The following is a 16738-nucleotide window of genomic DNA, read 5'->3' as shown; positions in this document are numbered from 1 at the left end:
TCAGCCTATGCACATCTGAAGTGTTAACATAAGGGACTTAGACTGTCAATGCATTTCAGACTGCCTTTTATTAGTTGAATATTGCATTTTGCTCAAAGCATAGATAAACTATTCCTGTAGACTTGAAGTGTCTCTCTTATTGCTAAAGATTGATACACATACTAGAGAAACTATATCTATATCTATGTTTATATCTATATGTCTATATGTATCTTTCCATCTATCTATATGAATGCATATAGCTGCATGTTAGGATATACTCTCCTGACAATGAAATACTCTATTAGCGCAGAAAATATAAAGTAAAAATATACTACAAATCTTGAGTTAAGCTTGTACCAGGAATACAATATATTGGGAAGAGGCCAGAAATGTACATTCAGGCTTCTCTAACATAACCTTGAGATGTATAATAATGTTTATGCTTCTATTTGCTCTTCTCATAAATAACAAGTCATCACTGCATGTGAGAAGAAAATGATTGGTAAATTGTGTTTTATTAGTGATGAAACATATCTTCATCTGACATTTTTCAAGTAGTGAAATTGCTAGAGTTTCCCCAGCTGCTTGTATAAATTTAGTTCTGCCTTAAAGTGATAAAAGAGTGAAAAGTAAGTCAAGCACTTTAAGTGTCAGATACAATAGTATCAGCTATTTTAATACTACGAGTCTTGGCAAGAGTTTATTTTGCATAAGCAGGGACCTGTCAAACTGTAACAATTGCAATAGCTTATTTATATGGTAGTTGGTAGGGTTTATATTTCAAGTCCTCCAGTGGTCTTTTTAATGCATTTTTTTAGCCCACATATGAAAAGGATATATATTTTCTAGCATAGGTTATCCACTGTCCATTTTTCCTAAAAGGATATATATTTTTTTAGCATAGGTTCTCCACTGTCCATTTTTCCTAAAAGGATGCATATTTTTAACATAAGTTCTCCACTGTCCATTTTTCCTAAAAGGATGTATATTTTTTAGCATAAGTTCTCCACTGTCCATTTTTCCTAAAAGGATATATATTGTCTAGCATAGGTTCTCCACTGTCCATTTTTTTCTAAAAGGATATATATATTTCTAGCAGAGGTTCTCCACGTCCATTTTTCCTAAAAGGATATACATATTTTAGTATAGGTTCTCCACTGTCCATTTTTCCTAAAAGGATATATATATTTTAGTATAGGTTCTCCACTGTCCATTTTTCCTAAAAGGATATATATATTTTAGTATAGGTTCTCCACTGTCCATTTTTCCTAAATATTTCACATTAGTAAGTACACCCCCTTTCTGTCCTTGCCTAACTACACATTTTAACATAAGTTTTACCTCACGTCCATCTCAAATGTTTTCCTCTTGCTAAGTCTGCTGCATTCTTCATTATACCATTTTGGCATCCGTATTCAAACCGGGCAAAAATGAAATACACTGATGCTTCAGTATTAAAAAAAATATCATATTTATGATGCTGACAGCAAGCAGTCTTCATATGCAAAAGGGTACAGATTCAACATCTACCATTGCAGCAGGGCCAGTGGGATATAAAATACTTAGTACCAAGTTCCTTAAAGCTGAGCTGTATCAAGGAATTGTTAATTTTAGCTTGTAAGCAGTGAATAGCAAGCAGTTAATTATGTACTGAGCCAATGAAGTTTCTGCACTTAGGCTGGCTTTTTTGTAAGTCATAATTAAATAACTACGTATTCCTTTTCACTGCAGCTGGACATAAAGCTGATAAAGTCTTGCCTTGCTTTAACAGATAAAATAATATTTTTTGTAATGTTCAAGAGCTATTGAGTTCTTATTTTCTTACATTTGTAGCACTCTCAGACAGGATATTAATATGAAAAAGTAGTTACATTACAAAAGCTACCTAAAAGTGATCCCTTTTTAATGAGAAATACAGAGACAGCAGACACTAGGCACCTGCACTAAAATCTAAATGAATTATTCCAGCTCGCTAACACATCTGAAACCACATTTCATCAGCACACAGTAACAGTTAAGATCATTGCAGAAATATTAACCCTGTATTTATTATACCGTTTTAGATTAATTTAAGTTCCAGACTAGATGGTATCTGTTTTGAATGTCTTTGCCAGCTTTTACAGCTTAAGGAGTATTCAGATAACTCTGCAGTTCAATACCTGTGAATGGAACTATGTTTTATTGATCATTTCATAAGGATAATGTTACACTTATTAATCTGATTATGACATGGCCAGTAATAATCTACAATATTCTCTGTAGCATGATCTTTGGTATTGGTACTGTCTTCAGTATTATTCAAAAATACTGTGAACCATGTGCATGGAATTATATACATAATGAAATACATAAAAATATAAAAATGAACATATTTCCTGCAGTATGGCTCCAGCCAGAAATTAGTTTTTTAGTCATGGTAAAATGAAATTTCAGCCTACCACTTGCAGTCAATATGGAACAAATTATCTGCACTGATTTTCCATTGTTAAATGGGTGGGCATGTGGCACTTCTGTGTACACTACTGTAGAGAAAATGTAGGTTAGAGGTCAGACTAAGAAAATATGATCGAGCTTACTAGGTACAACAGGAATGGAATTGGTTCTTATTATTTTCGCTTACACACACGTCGTTCTTTACAATCACGTAGTATCATATCGCACATGTCTGAGAACTTTGCAAGCAGCAGGAAAAGCAGGATTTTGTATGCATGTGTAAGTAAGAGGCGACACCTCTTCATAAGTATAGAGTGCAACACCCACATAGAAATGGCCACCCTATAATTTAAGCAACCACTGAGTGTTAATTTCCAATTTGTTACCATAATTTTATGATATGATTCAGAATGTGACACATTTTCACTCTTCTGATCAACAGGGCTCTTTAGATTTGTAGGACGATATTATGAAATTCACAGCAAGTGGGAACATAACATTTTCAGAACATGCCTTTTGCATGGTTCCCCTAGGGAACAAGGCACAACATGTTAGAAATGCTTGCCTTGAAATCTTGTAATCCTGCCTTGTTCATCTTTCTTGCTTTCTGCAGGCTTGTGTGAAAGGGACCTAGGTTATATTCTCAGATATCAGGGTCAAGCTGAGCTTTTGATGAAGACGTTGTGGTGAGATTAAGGGATACCCATTATGACTCACCTCAGGGAGTGCACTGCAAGACGGCAGGTGGACGACAAACAAGGGCAGTGATCTAATTAGGGCTTACCCATGGTAGTCGGGCCATTTCCAGAGGCACACAATCCCAATTTTTTCCCACAATGAGCTCTAGGTGGGTGGAGTTCCTTTCTAGCTCTGAATGGATAGGAGTGCTGGAAGCTGATGTCTTATGAACGGTGAATTGAGACCTCATGTTCTCAGCAGCTGTTTAAGGAATTGCCTTCCACCCTCTGTGCTGCCTTTGTAATGAATTTAGTTCTGAGCAGGGGCAAGTGACTGACAACTTTAGTCACTGAGGCCTAGTACAGGCGAACAAAGCTTTACTTTTCCAAACTGAGAGCAGTTAAATGCTTGTAAATGCAGGGGATATCTATGAATATCACATGTACATTTTGTTTCCTTTTATCCTCAGGATGGTGAAAATCCTGTTGCTACTTCCTTTTGTATAAACCCATGAAAAAGTATGTGTTTGCATGTGCATGATGGCAGTTCTGGCAGACTTCCACACAGTTGTTCCTATAAATTTCTGTACATAATTATTTGCATTACTATTCTATATACACAATAACTTGAGATGGTAGTACGTATCCCGGAATGAGGTATAGGTATGAGTTGTTCAAATTACATATGAAAAAAGTAGGACTAATTGTTCACATATCTACCAAAAAATACATCTTTACTGACCAGGTCAAAAGTAACTTAACATCAAGTCTGTGCTGTGAGCAGAGCTAGATGTAAGTGTTGTGTCTACTGACAGACCTAATAAGTGATTACTCTTGTGACATCATTTCTTGAAGGCCATTTGTGGAAAGAAGCTGATTATTAGTATAACTGAAGCACAGCAATGGAGATGAATGAAGTATTCAGGGTAGTATAAATGAAACACATCCATGGAGGTGAATAAAGTATGTAGGGTAGTATAAATGAAGCACAATGATGGAGATGAATGAAGTTTTCTGGGTAGTATAAATGAAGCGCAGTCATGGAGATGAATAACTTGATCAGGGTAGTATAAATGTAGCACAGTGCCAGATAAATTAAGTATTTGGGGTAGTATAGCTGAAGCACAGTGACAGATGAATGAATGAAGTATTCGGGGTAGTATAACTGAAGCACAGTGGCAGATGAATGAAGTATTTGGGGTAGTATAACTGAAGCACAGTGACAGATGAATGAAGTATTCGGGGTAGTATAACTGAAGCACAGTGACAGATGAATGAATGAAGTATTCGGGGTAGTATAACTGAAGCACAGTGACAAATGAAGTATTCGGGGTAGTATAACTGAAGCACAGTGACAAATGAATGAATGAAGTATTTGGGGTAGTATAACTGAAGCACAGTCCCAGAGATGAATGAAGTATTTGAGGAAGTATAACTGAATCACAGTGAGAGATAAATGAAGTAATCAAATACTATAAATGAAGCACAGTGACAGAAATGAATGAAGTATTCCGGGTAATACAAATGAAGCACAGTAACAGATAAATGAAGTATAACAGAAGCACAGTGACAGATAAATTAAGTATTTGGGGTAGTATAACTGAAGCTCATAAAAAAAAAAAAAAAAAAAAAAAAAAAACCAAAATACAGCGCCCGTTAAAAACAGAACCCTTCTGGTGTTTCAACATTTATTGTTAGTTTTATTTATTGACTTTAATGATTTATTCAGTTGTGGAAGTTGTTTTATGGACTTCCTGTTTGACGTGATGATAATTTAATTGTAATTAGTGTATATATGAATTGTGGTAGTGTATTGATTAGTTCTAATGAAGTCTTGTAAAATTGTAAAGACAAAGGTGCTTAATATTTCCTACTAAAATTGTTCCATTTTGTACTGGTGTTCTTGCTTTTATTAGTTTTGGATTTTCTCCAGTGGTTTACTCCAGCAATTATTTTGTTTTATAACTGAAGCTCAGTGAAAGAGGTGAATGAAGTGTTCATGTCTAACTTTTAGTTTTTAGCTTTGAGCTAAGTATTTTACTATTTGGTTTTAAATGTTTAGTTGAGTTGCTTTTCATTGTCAAGTGAAAGTATTTTTATTTAAATGGGTTTAGAAGAATGTGAGGGTATTTATGAGCCTTTAAAGGCATGTTGCCGAAGCACCAGACCTAATAATGTGCGTGTTCCAGTCATTTTGTGTTTTATATATACTTATTTATTTTATTTGGAAGTAGTACATGAGTGCACCTTCAAGTAAAATCTGAAAAAGTCAGGAAGAGCATTTATTGCCAGCTTCCTTAGTTCATAGTGCACTTGTAAAACCACTGCCAGGATTCAGTACAAGTAAGTTAACTAAGTCCCATCAATGATACATAACAAGACTGTAGACAAGCAGTAATTATCCAAGGAAGAAAACAAAAGAAATTCCTAATTTATAGTAATTTTATTTAAATCATATCAAAATTAAACAACTGAGAGAAATGAGCACATTCTAAATTTGGATCTTGTTAGATGACACTAAATCACAGTTCATGTGATTCTGAGTTATAATATCAAATTAAGGTGTAAAGGTTTAGAGGCCGGTGACAAAGAGGCTTTTGAATTTAAAACCCTACAAAACAAGCTTTAGTCCTAACTAAAAGAAGTAACTGGGACATAAAATGTGTTATTTGTCCCTATTCTCTCTCATTTAAAGATCTTGAAAAAGAGTGTCATCTGATACACTTTCTTTTGAGTAAGTTGATAGGAGTGAATGCACAGAAATGTATTATTCACTTAGTTAATTACAAGTTTTATATAGTTATCTTGTAATCAATTGATGTATTTATATTACATTTTAAAGGAAAACGTGATTTACTCAGACATTTTCATTTAAAAAATGACCTCACAGGCAGTATTTTAAAACAATTTTACCTACATTCTCCCAGCCCCACTGCAAATGACATTTTGAATGATGACATGTTTCGCTTCATACTATCCTGTAGGGACATCTTATCATACATAGATCTCCAATGTATAATGCAGTTTTATAAAATTCATGCACTGTCTATGGCAGACATACACTTGGCATTTCAAATATTATGTCAAAATAGCTCATGGGAATGTCTGATATTTTATCAGTTTGTATGTGTGGGAAATAAGAAAGACAGAAGCAGCATTTCACTACAATAAAGTGCAGCAGTGTTTCTAGCATTTCTGCATGAAATTAGGCCACTGATTATACTAAACAATATGCATGCTTACTGTTATCACTAAGGGTCATATAATAATATCACTAGTAAATAATAGGAATGTTACAGAATATTTGAAGCATTTCCTCTTTGTGAACAAGTAAACCTGCAGTCCACTTGGCAGATTACTGCTGTGCATTTCTATATTTTATGTAGCTGGTGAAGATCACCTCTTGATCTACTGCTCCCTTGTCAAAAAGAAGTAAATATGAAGTACATGGGTTAGTCAACATGTTGCTCACACGCACACATATTGCATGACTAATGTGTGCATGAGCATGTTTGTGTGTGTCTATGTGTGTGTGTTTGTGTATGCATCTATACACACACACACACACACACACACACACACACACACACATATATATATATATATATATATATTATATATATATATATATGTGTGTGTGTGTGTGTGTGTGTGTGTGTGTGTGTGTGTGTGTGTGTATGGATCTACGGATCTACTTTCAAATTTCAAAATACCACAATGCCGAATTACAAAATCCCAAACTAAAAACTTGAAGCTTCACAAAACTGAAAGTTGAAAGCATTGAGATTGACTTTACAGAAGTTCATAATACTGAACATGAAGCTGTGCAGAATGGTAAATTTGCCCATTTACTAAATGTAGTGCAATCTCTGAGTTAATATATTTAATTTGCAGGAGGTGCAGGGAGCACAGCCCCCCTGCAAAAACATAAAGTAAAACATCTGATTTGTATTAAGTTTTTAATTCCTTAATAGTGTTTAAGCGGATGGTAGATATATAACTACAACTGCAGTGTTTTTACTTTTATAGTTTCTCTACGTTATATCTTTGAGTTTTAATGAAAAGCACTTACTTATGTTTTTAGTTGATTCACTTCCATAGCAGTTTACTCCAGCTCCTCTTATGTTGTGCGTAATGTGCGCCATGTTGGTATTATTAGTTTTCAGGATATTTAAAGGGACAGAAGATCTTGTTCAGTAAAGTAAATGTCAATGCTTTAAGGTTTCACTGTATTTGCAGTTTCGAGTTTCTCATCTCAAGATTTTTCAATTCGGCATTTTGGTATTTTGAAATTTGAAATTAAAGATATATATATATATATATATATATATATATATATATATATATACATATATATATATATATGTATATATATATATATATATATATATATATATATATATATATGAATATATATATATATATATATATATGTATATATATATATAGTTATATATCTATATATATAAATATACACATACATTCATATCACCAAACTATGTCGTTGGGCTACTCGGATAACCTATCTGTTTTATTTGGGAACACCATAGTCAAGGACCAGCCTCTTAGGGTATCTAGTACATATAATCCCCCACTCCATCCAATTTTGAGTATATTCGAGAATATATGTGAATTAGACTTGAGGCACTTGGCATCTTCTGACAATTTTGTTATGAATTGACAGCAAGTTAAGGACAATGTTACTTACGAGGAAGACCTAGCGTTACACATGCTGAGATGTGCACAAGTGAGGGCTGTAAAGCCAGATAAAGGAGAGGGCTTAGCTATATTCGATCTAAATGATTATAACACTAGAATGCATATGGTGTTGAATAGTGATGCATACTCTAAAGTTTCATTGAATGAAATGAATATAGCCTACAACCGTATTAGAGGCTATTTGAATGATCTAGTTATAGAAGCTAAGATCGATATTGACACTTACAACTACATGACAATTTTGAGTCCTAAAACACCAGTCATGTATGGCATGTCCAAGATACATAAAGACCTAACAAATCCACCCATGAGACCCCTTATTGATGGTAGAGGGTCTATTACCTACCCCTGTGCCAAGGTGGTGGACCCTATATTACAGAAGTATTTGAAATCTGAAACTCAAGTGTGCAAGGACTCTTGGACTTTCTTGCAGAAAATAAATGATATGGACTTTGACATTGAGAATAATTTTTTAACGATCAATGTCAAAGATCTTTATACTTCTATTCCCCACCTTGAAGCAGTTGAATGGGTGAGCTTATTGTTAAAAAATAAAGGGGCACCAGTGACTGAGATTCACCTAATTGAGGAACTCATAGATATAATTTTAACTAATAACTATTTCATTTTTGATAAAGAGTTCTTCTTACAAAAGAGGGGAGTTGTCACAGGTTTGCCATGTGGGGTCAGTTTGGCCAATTTAGTCACAGCATACTGGGAAAGGAAGTTTGTGTTTAATAACCCTTTACACATGACGAACCTTGTTTACTATACCCATTTCTTGGATGACATTTTCATTGTATTTAGAGGGAATGCTCCCCAGGCTCAATCATTTGTGAATTATTTAAATCATACTACTCACTTTTTGGAATTTACATCTAATTTCAGTACCAAGTCAATTGACTATTTGGATATTAGTTTGACTAAGGATGAGGTGAACAAGAGATTAGTGTCAAGAATATACAGGAAAAAAACATATAACATTTTTTTTCTCTATTTCACTAGCAGTCACCCCTTAGCACAAAAATGCTCTATTGTCAAGGGTCAGTTGATTAGAGCAGCTAAAATGGTTTCTTTAGACACTGACTTCATCAATGCATGTAACCTACTTAGTAACATGTTTGAACAGCAAGGTTTCCCTGTTGATTTAATTAATTTGCTAGCAGATGAAGTTCAATACAAAAGGAACCAAGGGGGAATTAGACCTATACTTAGTGCACATACTATTAGTCCCCGGTTTAGTAGTTCACCTAATAACATCTTGAACCATAGTTTGGGCCAACAGATGGACATAAGAATTGACAACCCAATGTCCAACTATAGAATTAGTCTTATAACCACTTATTGTAAAGATTGTTCTAAAGTGAGATGTATTTTATTTAAAAATTGGGAAATAATTAGTAATGACAACTTTTTAGTTAAAAAAATTGGAAAATAAACCAATTTTAATTTTTAGAAGGGGTACTAACCTTAAAACCCTTCTGGAGAGCAAAGTGCCAATTGATTCCAGTAGGTTGAAAGGTATGTACACCTGTGGCACATGTAGGATGTGCCAACATGTAGAGGTAGGAAAGTCCTTTACGATCAACCATATGAACTTCAACCTTGTTCACAAATTGAACTGTGATTCTAAATTTGTTGTGTACATGGCAAAATGCCAATCATGTATGGCGTTCTACGTAGGTAAAATGGAATGCAGGCTCTGTGATAGAGTCTATGAACACATATATGCTTTGGACAGAAATAAGCTTGACAATGCACTGACTAAACATTCCCATTCAACTGGGGGGCATAGATTTAAGTTTAAAGTTATTGACCAGATTCAAATTGATATTGGAGGTGGACATAACGGGCTACTTCTAGAGGAACGTGAATTGATCTGGCAACTAAGGCTGAATGCCTTTTGCAACCCAGGTTTGAACAAATCATGTAACATTGCTTGTCTTCTTAAGCCGAAGAGTTTGAACAGATGAAATCATTATAATAACGAAATCTGTCTTAGTTGTTAGTGGGTATTATTTATTACAATACTTAGTATTCCTATTGTCGTCTTTATTCTCATTTGCACTTTCTCATTAACCATCCGATTTTAGTTTAAATGGATGTTACATTTTTATGTACTGACAAGGTTTGCTACTATTGTTTTGGCATTAACTTGTTAAATAGAAACATCAAACTTACTTTTTAAGAAAACAACACTTCATTGTGTTGTCACTTTAATCTTAGTGTTGATATATAAAACATTTGTTGGTTGATTGGTTTACCAGTACCATGTGACGTTTTGACAAAGTTTTTAAAAAAAGTGATTTGCAACTTGAATGGTATCTGAAGAAGTTACTGTAGTCTTGGTGACAAAAAGCGCTTCATTAAACGGTTACATATTTAATCATTTTCTTTGGGCTTGTGGTCAACTCGTTTGGATTTTTGATACTGTGATATATATGATTTACATACATCTATCTATCTGTTTGTCTATCTATATATATAAAACAATGTGTATAAATATATATATATATATATATATATATATATATATATATATATATATATAAACAGACACACACACACACACACACAGACATATCTATATCTTCATCTGTATCCCTATCTATCTATCTATCTATCTATCTATCTATCTATCTATCTATCTATCTATCTATCTATCTATTTATCTATCTATCTATCTATCTATCTATCTATCTATCTATCTTTAACCTCTTCTCTTTTGAACTAGAAGTCTGTATCTTATATGATCCTCCTACTTTATAAGCATATATTTGCATCTTCCCCTTCTGCTTTAGTGCCTTCAGTGGCATATTGTTCCTCAGCATGAAGTGTAGCAGAGGTTCAACACTCTACTTCCTAACTCACACAACCCTTGTTTTACTTCTCTAGTTCTTTTCTCTAGTTTTCTTTTCCTAAAGAGCCTGCTACTCACTTCCTATTTTTTTTTAAATCTTATACAATAATTATATGTTATAGTACTTATACAATATTTACTTAGTATATTACTTCATTGTTAAATGTACGTCTTGAACAAAGCTGCTCAATTTTCTGCTGCTACTGTAATTTCTTGTTTCTCAATTTATTGCAAATTACTGTAAATCTATAAATCTGTATCGCAAAGTACTGTTTTTTTTGCCTTAAGGCAGTTGTAACTGAAAAGGGTCCTCAGACCAAAGCACCTACACAGCCAACAAATTAAAATATAGACACATATCTATCTATATATCTATTTACATATATATATATATATATATATATATATATATATATATATTTCTATATAGATACAGAGATATATATATATTTACACACACACACACACACACACACACGCATGCACTCACGCACGCACGCACGCGCGCACGCACGCACACACACACACACACACACACACACACACACACACACACGCACACAGTGGATATAAAAAATTTACACACCCCTGTTAAAATGCGATATAAAAAATAAGACCACAATAAATCATTTCAAAATGTTTCCCACCTTTAATGTGACCTATAACCTGTACAATTCAATTGAAAAACAAACAAATCTGTTAGGGGAAAAATATAAAAAATAAAAATTGCACAATACGCTGGTTGCATAAGTATGCACACCCTTAAACTAATACTTTGTTGTATGTGCTCACCCTTAAACTAATACTTTGTTGAAGCACCTTTTGATTTAATTACAGCATTCAGTCTTCTTGGGTAGGAGTCTATCAGCATGGCACATTATGGCTTGGCAATATTTGTCCACTCTTCCTTGCAAAAGCACTCCAAATCTATCAAATTGTGAGGGCATCTCTTGTGCACAGTCCTCTTTAGGTCACTCCACAGACTTGGATTTAGGTCTGGGCTATGGCTGGACCATTCCAAACCTTTAATTTTCTTCTGGTAAAGCCATTCTTTTGTTGATTTGGATGTATGGTTGGGGTCACTGTCACGCTGAAAGGTAAAATTCCTCTTCATCTTCAGCTTTCTAGCAGATGCCTGAGGGTTTTGGGCCAAATGTGACTGGTATTTGGAACTGCTCATAATTCCCTCCACCTTGACTAAAGCCCCAGTTCCAGCTGAAGAAAAGCAAACCCAAAGCATGATATTGCCACCACCATGCTTCACCATGGGGATGGTATTCTTTCTGTGATGTGAAGTGTTGTTTTTGCGCCAAGCGTACCTTTTGGAATTGTGACCAAAAAGTTCAACCTCAGTCTCATCAGACCATAACACATATTCCCCACATGCTTCTGGGAGACTTGATGTATTGTTTTGCAAATTTTAGCTGGGCCTAGATTTTTTCTGTGTAAGAAAAAGCTTCCATCTTGCAACCCTACCCCATAGTCCAGACAAATGAAGAATATGGGAGATTGTTGTCACATGTAGTACACAACCAGTACTTGCCAGAAATTCCTGCGACTTCTTCAGTGTTGCTGTAGGTCTCTTGGCAGCCTCCCTGACCAGTTAACATCTTGTCTTTTCATCAATTTTGGAAGGCTATCTAGTTATTTGCAACGTCACTATTGTCCCATATTTTCTCCTCTTTTTGATGACTATCTTCACTGTGTTCCATGGTATATCGAATGCTGTGGAAATTTTTTTGTACCCTTCTCCTGACTGATACCTTTCAACAATGAGATCCCTTTGATGCTTTGTAAGCTCTCTGGGAACCATGGCTTTTGCTGTAGCAGGCAACTGAGTAAATGTCAGGAAAACCCTACTAGGACAGCTGAACTTTATTTGGGGTTAATCAGACTCTCTTTAATTGATGGTAGGTGTATATCCAAGAAGACTGACTGCTGTAATTAAATCAAAAGATGCTTCAACAAATTTCTAGTTTCAGGGTGTGCACACAAAACAAAGTATCAGTTTATGGGTGTGCACACTTATGCAACCACCGTATTGTATGTTTTTTATTTTTTATATTTTTTTCCCCAACAGATTTGTTTATTTTTTAATTGAATTGTACAGATTATTGGTCACATTAAAGGAGGGAAAAGTTTTGAAATTATTTTTTGTCGTCTCATTTTTTATATCACAAAAACCTGGCATTTTAACAGGGGTGTGTAAACTTTTTATAGCCAATGTACATACATATACACACATATTTAAATATATATATATATATATATATATATATATATATATATATATATATATATATATATATATATATACACACATATATATATATATATATATATATATATATGGACCCCCTTTACATGATCGAATTTTCACTTACCCGAAACTTAAAAGGATGAAATGCTTAGCCACCATGGTGAACTTTGCCCTTTGTCCCATTATAGTGTGATCTCAGAGTTGGTACATTTAGTTGGGAGGTGTGGTGAAGTTGTGTATGCCTTTGTGTATGGCACCACTATGGACATTATCAACACTTTAGCAACATAACTCACGGACATGAATCATTTATCCTTAAGTGTCCTTGATATTATCCCTTCTTCTATTTAATTTCTTTGGCATTTACTTGTTTTTGCGTAATAGCGATTTGGCTATGTGATGCTTGACACTTACTAGCAGACAGTTAGAGTTATTATCAGGTCTCATTGAGTGAGTAATTTGGTTTTGTATAGGACAAATGGAATCTGTTCCCATGTTATTTTGGCAGAGGTGAGTTGGTTGGTAATTTCAGGAAAATCTTGCTAGATGCTGTGGGCATAGAAATAGCAATGAATTTGTCCATGAGGATATCTGCAGTAACTTCTGGACTAGAGAGGAAGACTCCTTTAGAAATACATTTGACACAATAATGGGCATCAATTCTATGTCTTCTAGTGTAACTGAAAAAGGCCTTGTAGTTATTTTTAGAATTTGCTGTCACCCTGGGTTCATATATGTCTTTGCACTTGTTGATGGTATACCTAAAGGTTTTACTTATTAGTTTTAAGTTTTTTTTATATTTTGACAATAAGGCTCTGTTAAAGATTTCTTGAACTTTCTTATTATTATAGTGCTTGTTGTATGGGAATTCTGCTATACTGACTTATTTCTGAATTTATCGTTATTCTTGTGGTACATTGGAACAGACTTTTAGATGTGTCTGTCTATAAGGGAACAGTATTCAGAGGGATATGCAGTACTATTAGGTACTGGATTATATGAAGAAGTGCACCATTTGTAACAGTCAAGAAAGGATGTAAATAAGTGAAGTTCACCATTTGTAATAGTCAAGAAAGGGTGTAAATAAGTGAAGAATTGTCCCATTTGTAATAGTCAAGAAAGGCTGTAAATAAGTGAAGTACCTCAATAGAAATAGTCAAGAAAGGGTGTAAATAAGCGAAGAAGGGCACCATTTGTAATAGTCAAGAAAGGATGTAAATAAGTGAAGTTCACCATTTGTAATAGTCAAGAAAGGGTGTAAATAAGTGAAGAAGTGCACCATTTGTAATAGTCAAGAAAGGGTGTAAATAAGTGAAAAAGTACACCATTTGTAATAGTCAAGAAAGGATGTAAATAAGCGAAGAAGTGCACCATTTGTAATAGTCAAGAAAGGGTGTAAATAAGCGAAGAAGGGCACCAATTGTAATAGTCAAGAAAGAGTGCAAATAAGTGAAGTACACCATTAGAAATAGTTAAGAAAGGGTGTAAATAAGTGAAGAAGTGCACCATTTGTAATAATCAAGAAAGGGTGTAAATAATCAAAGAAGTACACCATTAGAAATAGTCAAGAAAGGGTGTAAATAAGCGAAGTGCACCATTTGTAATAGTCAAGAAAGTATGTAAATATGTGAAGAAGTACACCATTTGTAATAGTCAAAAAAGAGTGTAAATAAGCAAAGAAGTACACCATTTGTAATAGTCAAGAAAGGGTGTAAACAAGCGAAGAAGTGCACCATTAGAAATAGTCAAGAAATGGTGTAAATAAGCGAAGAAGTGCACCATTTGTAATAGTCAAGAAAGGGTGGAAATAAGCAAAGAATTGCACCATTTGTAATAGTCAAGAAAGGGTGTAAATAAGCAAAGAAGTGCACCATTTGTAATAGTCAAGAAAGGGTGTAAATAAGCAAAGAAGTGCACCATTTGTAATAGTCAAGAAAGGGTGTAAATAAGTGAAGAAGTGCACCATTAGAAAAAGTCAAGAAAGGGTTAAATAAGTGAAGATGTGCACCATTTATAATATTAAAGAAAGGATGTAAATAAGTGAAGAAGTGCACCATTAGATATATTCAAGAAAGGGTTAAATAAGTGAAGAAGTGCACCATTTGTAATAGCCAAGAAAGGATGTAAATAAGCGAAGAAGTGCACCATTTGTAACAGTCAAGAAAGGGTGTAAATAAGTGAAGAAGTACACCATTAGAAATAGTCAAGAAAGGGTTAAATAAGTGAAGAAGTGCACCATTAGAAATATTCAAGAAAGGGTTAAATAAGTGAAGAAGTGCACCATTAGAAATATTCAAGAAAGGGTGTAAATAAGCGAAGAAGTACACCATTAGAAATAGTCAAGAAAGGGTGTAAATAAGTGAAGTGCACCATTTGTAATAAGTCAAGAAAGGGTGTAAATAATCAAAGAAGTACACCATTAGAAATAGTCAAGAAAGGGTGTAAATAAGCAAAGGTTTGGCTTTGGAGGGTGATTCAGTGATACAAAAGATAATGTAACTGGCTGACAGCAAGATGTTTTCTGTTTCAGTTCTTGGCCGAGGTGCCTTCGCTATAGATACTGCATATCCTCCCTGTGTTTGAGTGAGTTTTATCTGGGTACTCCAGTTTCCCCCCACATTGCAAAGACATACAGCAGGTAGACTGAACACTCTAAATTGGCTGTAGGTGTGAGAGTGTGTGTGTGTGTGTTTGTGTGTGTGTGTGTGTGTGTGTGTGTGTGTGTGTGTGTGTGTGTGTGTGTGTGTGTGTGTGTGTGTGTGGTATAAAAGGATGACTGCAGCAGGGCCAACTACCAGGTAGTGTCAACATTGGCTCTAGATGATTGTCACTGTTGAGGTGACAACCCAACCTCATGTGCAAAAATGAGAAAAAAGTGATGATAAATGGATATTTTGGAATTATCACAAAATATATATTTTTTGAGGGTCAAGGTGCATTTTAAGGGAGTAGGTTACTGCTAGGTATACCTCTCAAATGACCATAACTTCACAGAATGTTCACATTTTTGATTCATATGTCTGGCCTGTTCTTCATAAAATTCATGGTTTTCTGGCAAATCATAGAGGACTGAAGCCACTAAATAATAAAAGATATTTTTGTTTCAGACTTCATAGCCATTGTAAAATGCATGCTAATGTAAACCCTGTTATTCTAGCAACTTTCTTAGCTTACAAGAGCAATATTTAAAATCTGCCCCAATTTTTAGCCTTTGTTTCCTACTGTTTTTGGCTTTGTAGAATTCTTGTGCTAAGAGGTTTAGGGATATGCTGCTAGACAGTAAGATTTTAATAAAGAGGTAGTGACATTAGTGGTTTTACATGAAGGGGAAAAGCTGGTAAAGAGAATGTCAAGAAAATTGCTTTCTGTGTTGGAGGGAAACATCTATTCAAGATAATTAGCATTAATGAAATAGAGGAATCTCTGAACATATTTCGTGCTTGTTTGATAGGTATGCCAGTTTATAGTTGGATAGTTAAAGTAACCCATAATATGTGTGTTTGGTTTGATGAAGAGCTTTTCAATTTGACTTGGGCAATCTGCACACATAGAGAACATAGACAAGGGAACTAGAGCTGACAATGCTATGGTAGGCAGTTTCACTGTTACCTGGACATCTTCAAGTTCCAGTATAATATCATACATGATTTGTCATGAATAACAGGTTCCATGACAAATAAAGGTATGCACCTATAGCTCCCTGTCTACCTGAACACATACATGATAGGAGTTCAAATCTGTCAAGATGAAACTACTGTCTCTGCACAAGAACCAGTATCTTCCCTGTAAATACACAGATAAGTATGT

Source organism: Protopterus annectens, chromosome 8.part0 (genome assembly GCF_019279795.1).
Source record: "Protopterus annectens isolate FY-2018-M chromosome 8.part0, PAN1.0, whole genome shotgun sequence".
Taxonomy (NCBI): domain Eukaryota; kingdom Metazoa; phylum Chordata; order Ceratodontiformes; family Protopteridae; genus Protopterus; species Protopterus annectens.
Note: the sequence above shows the minus strand (reverse complement) of the source record.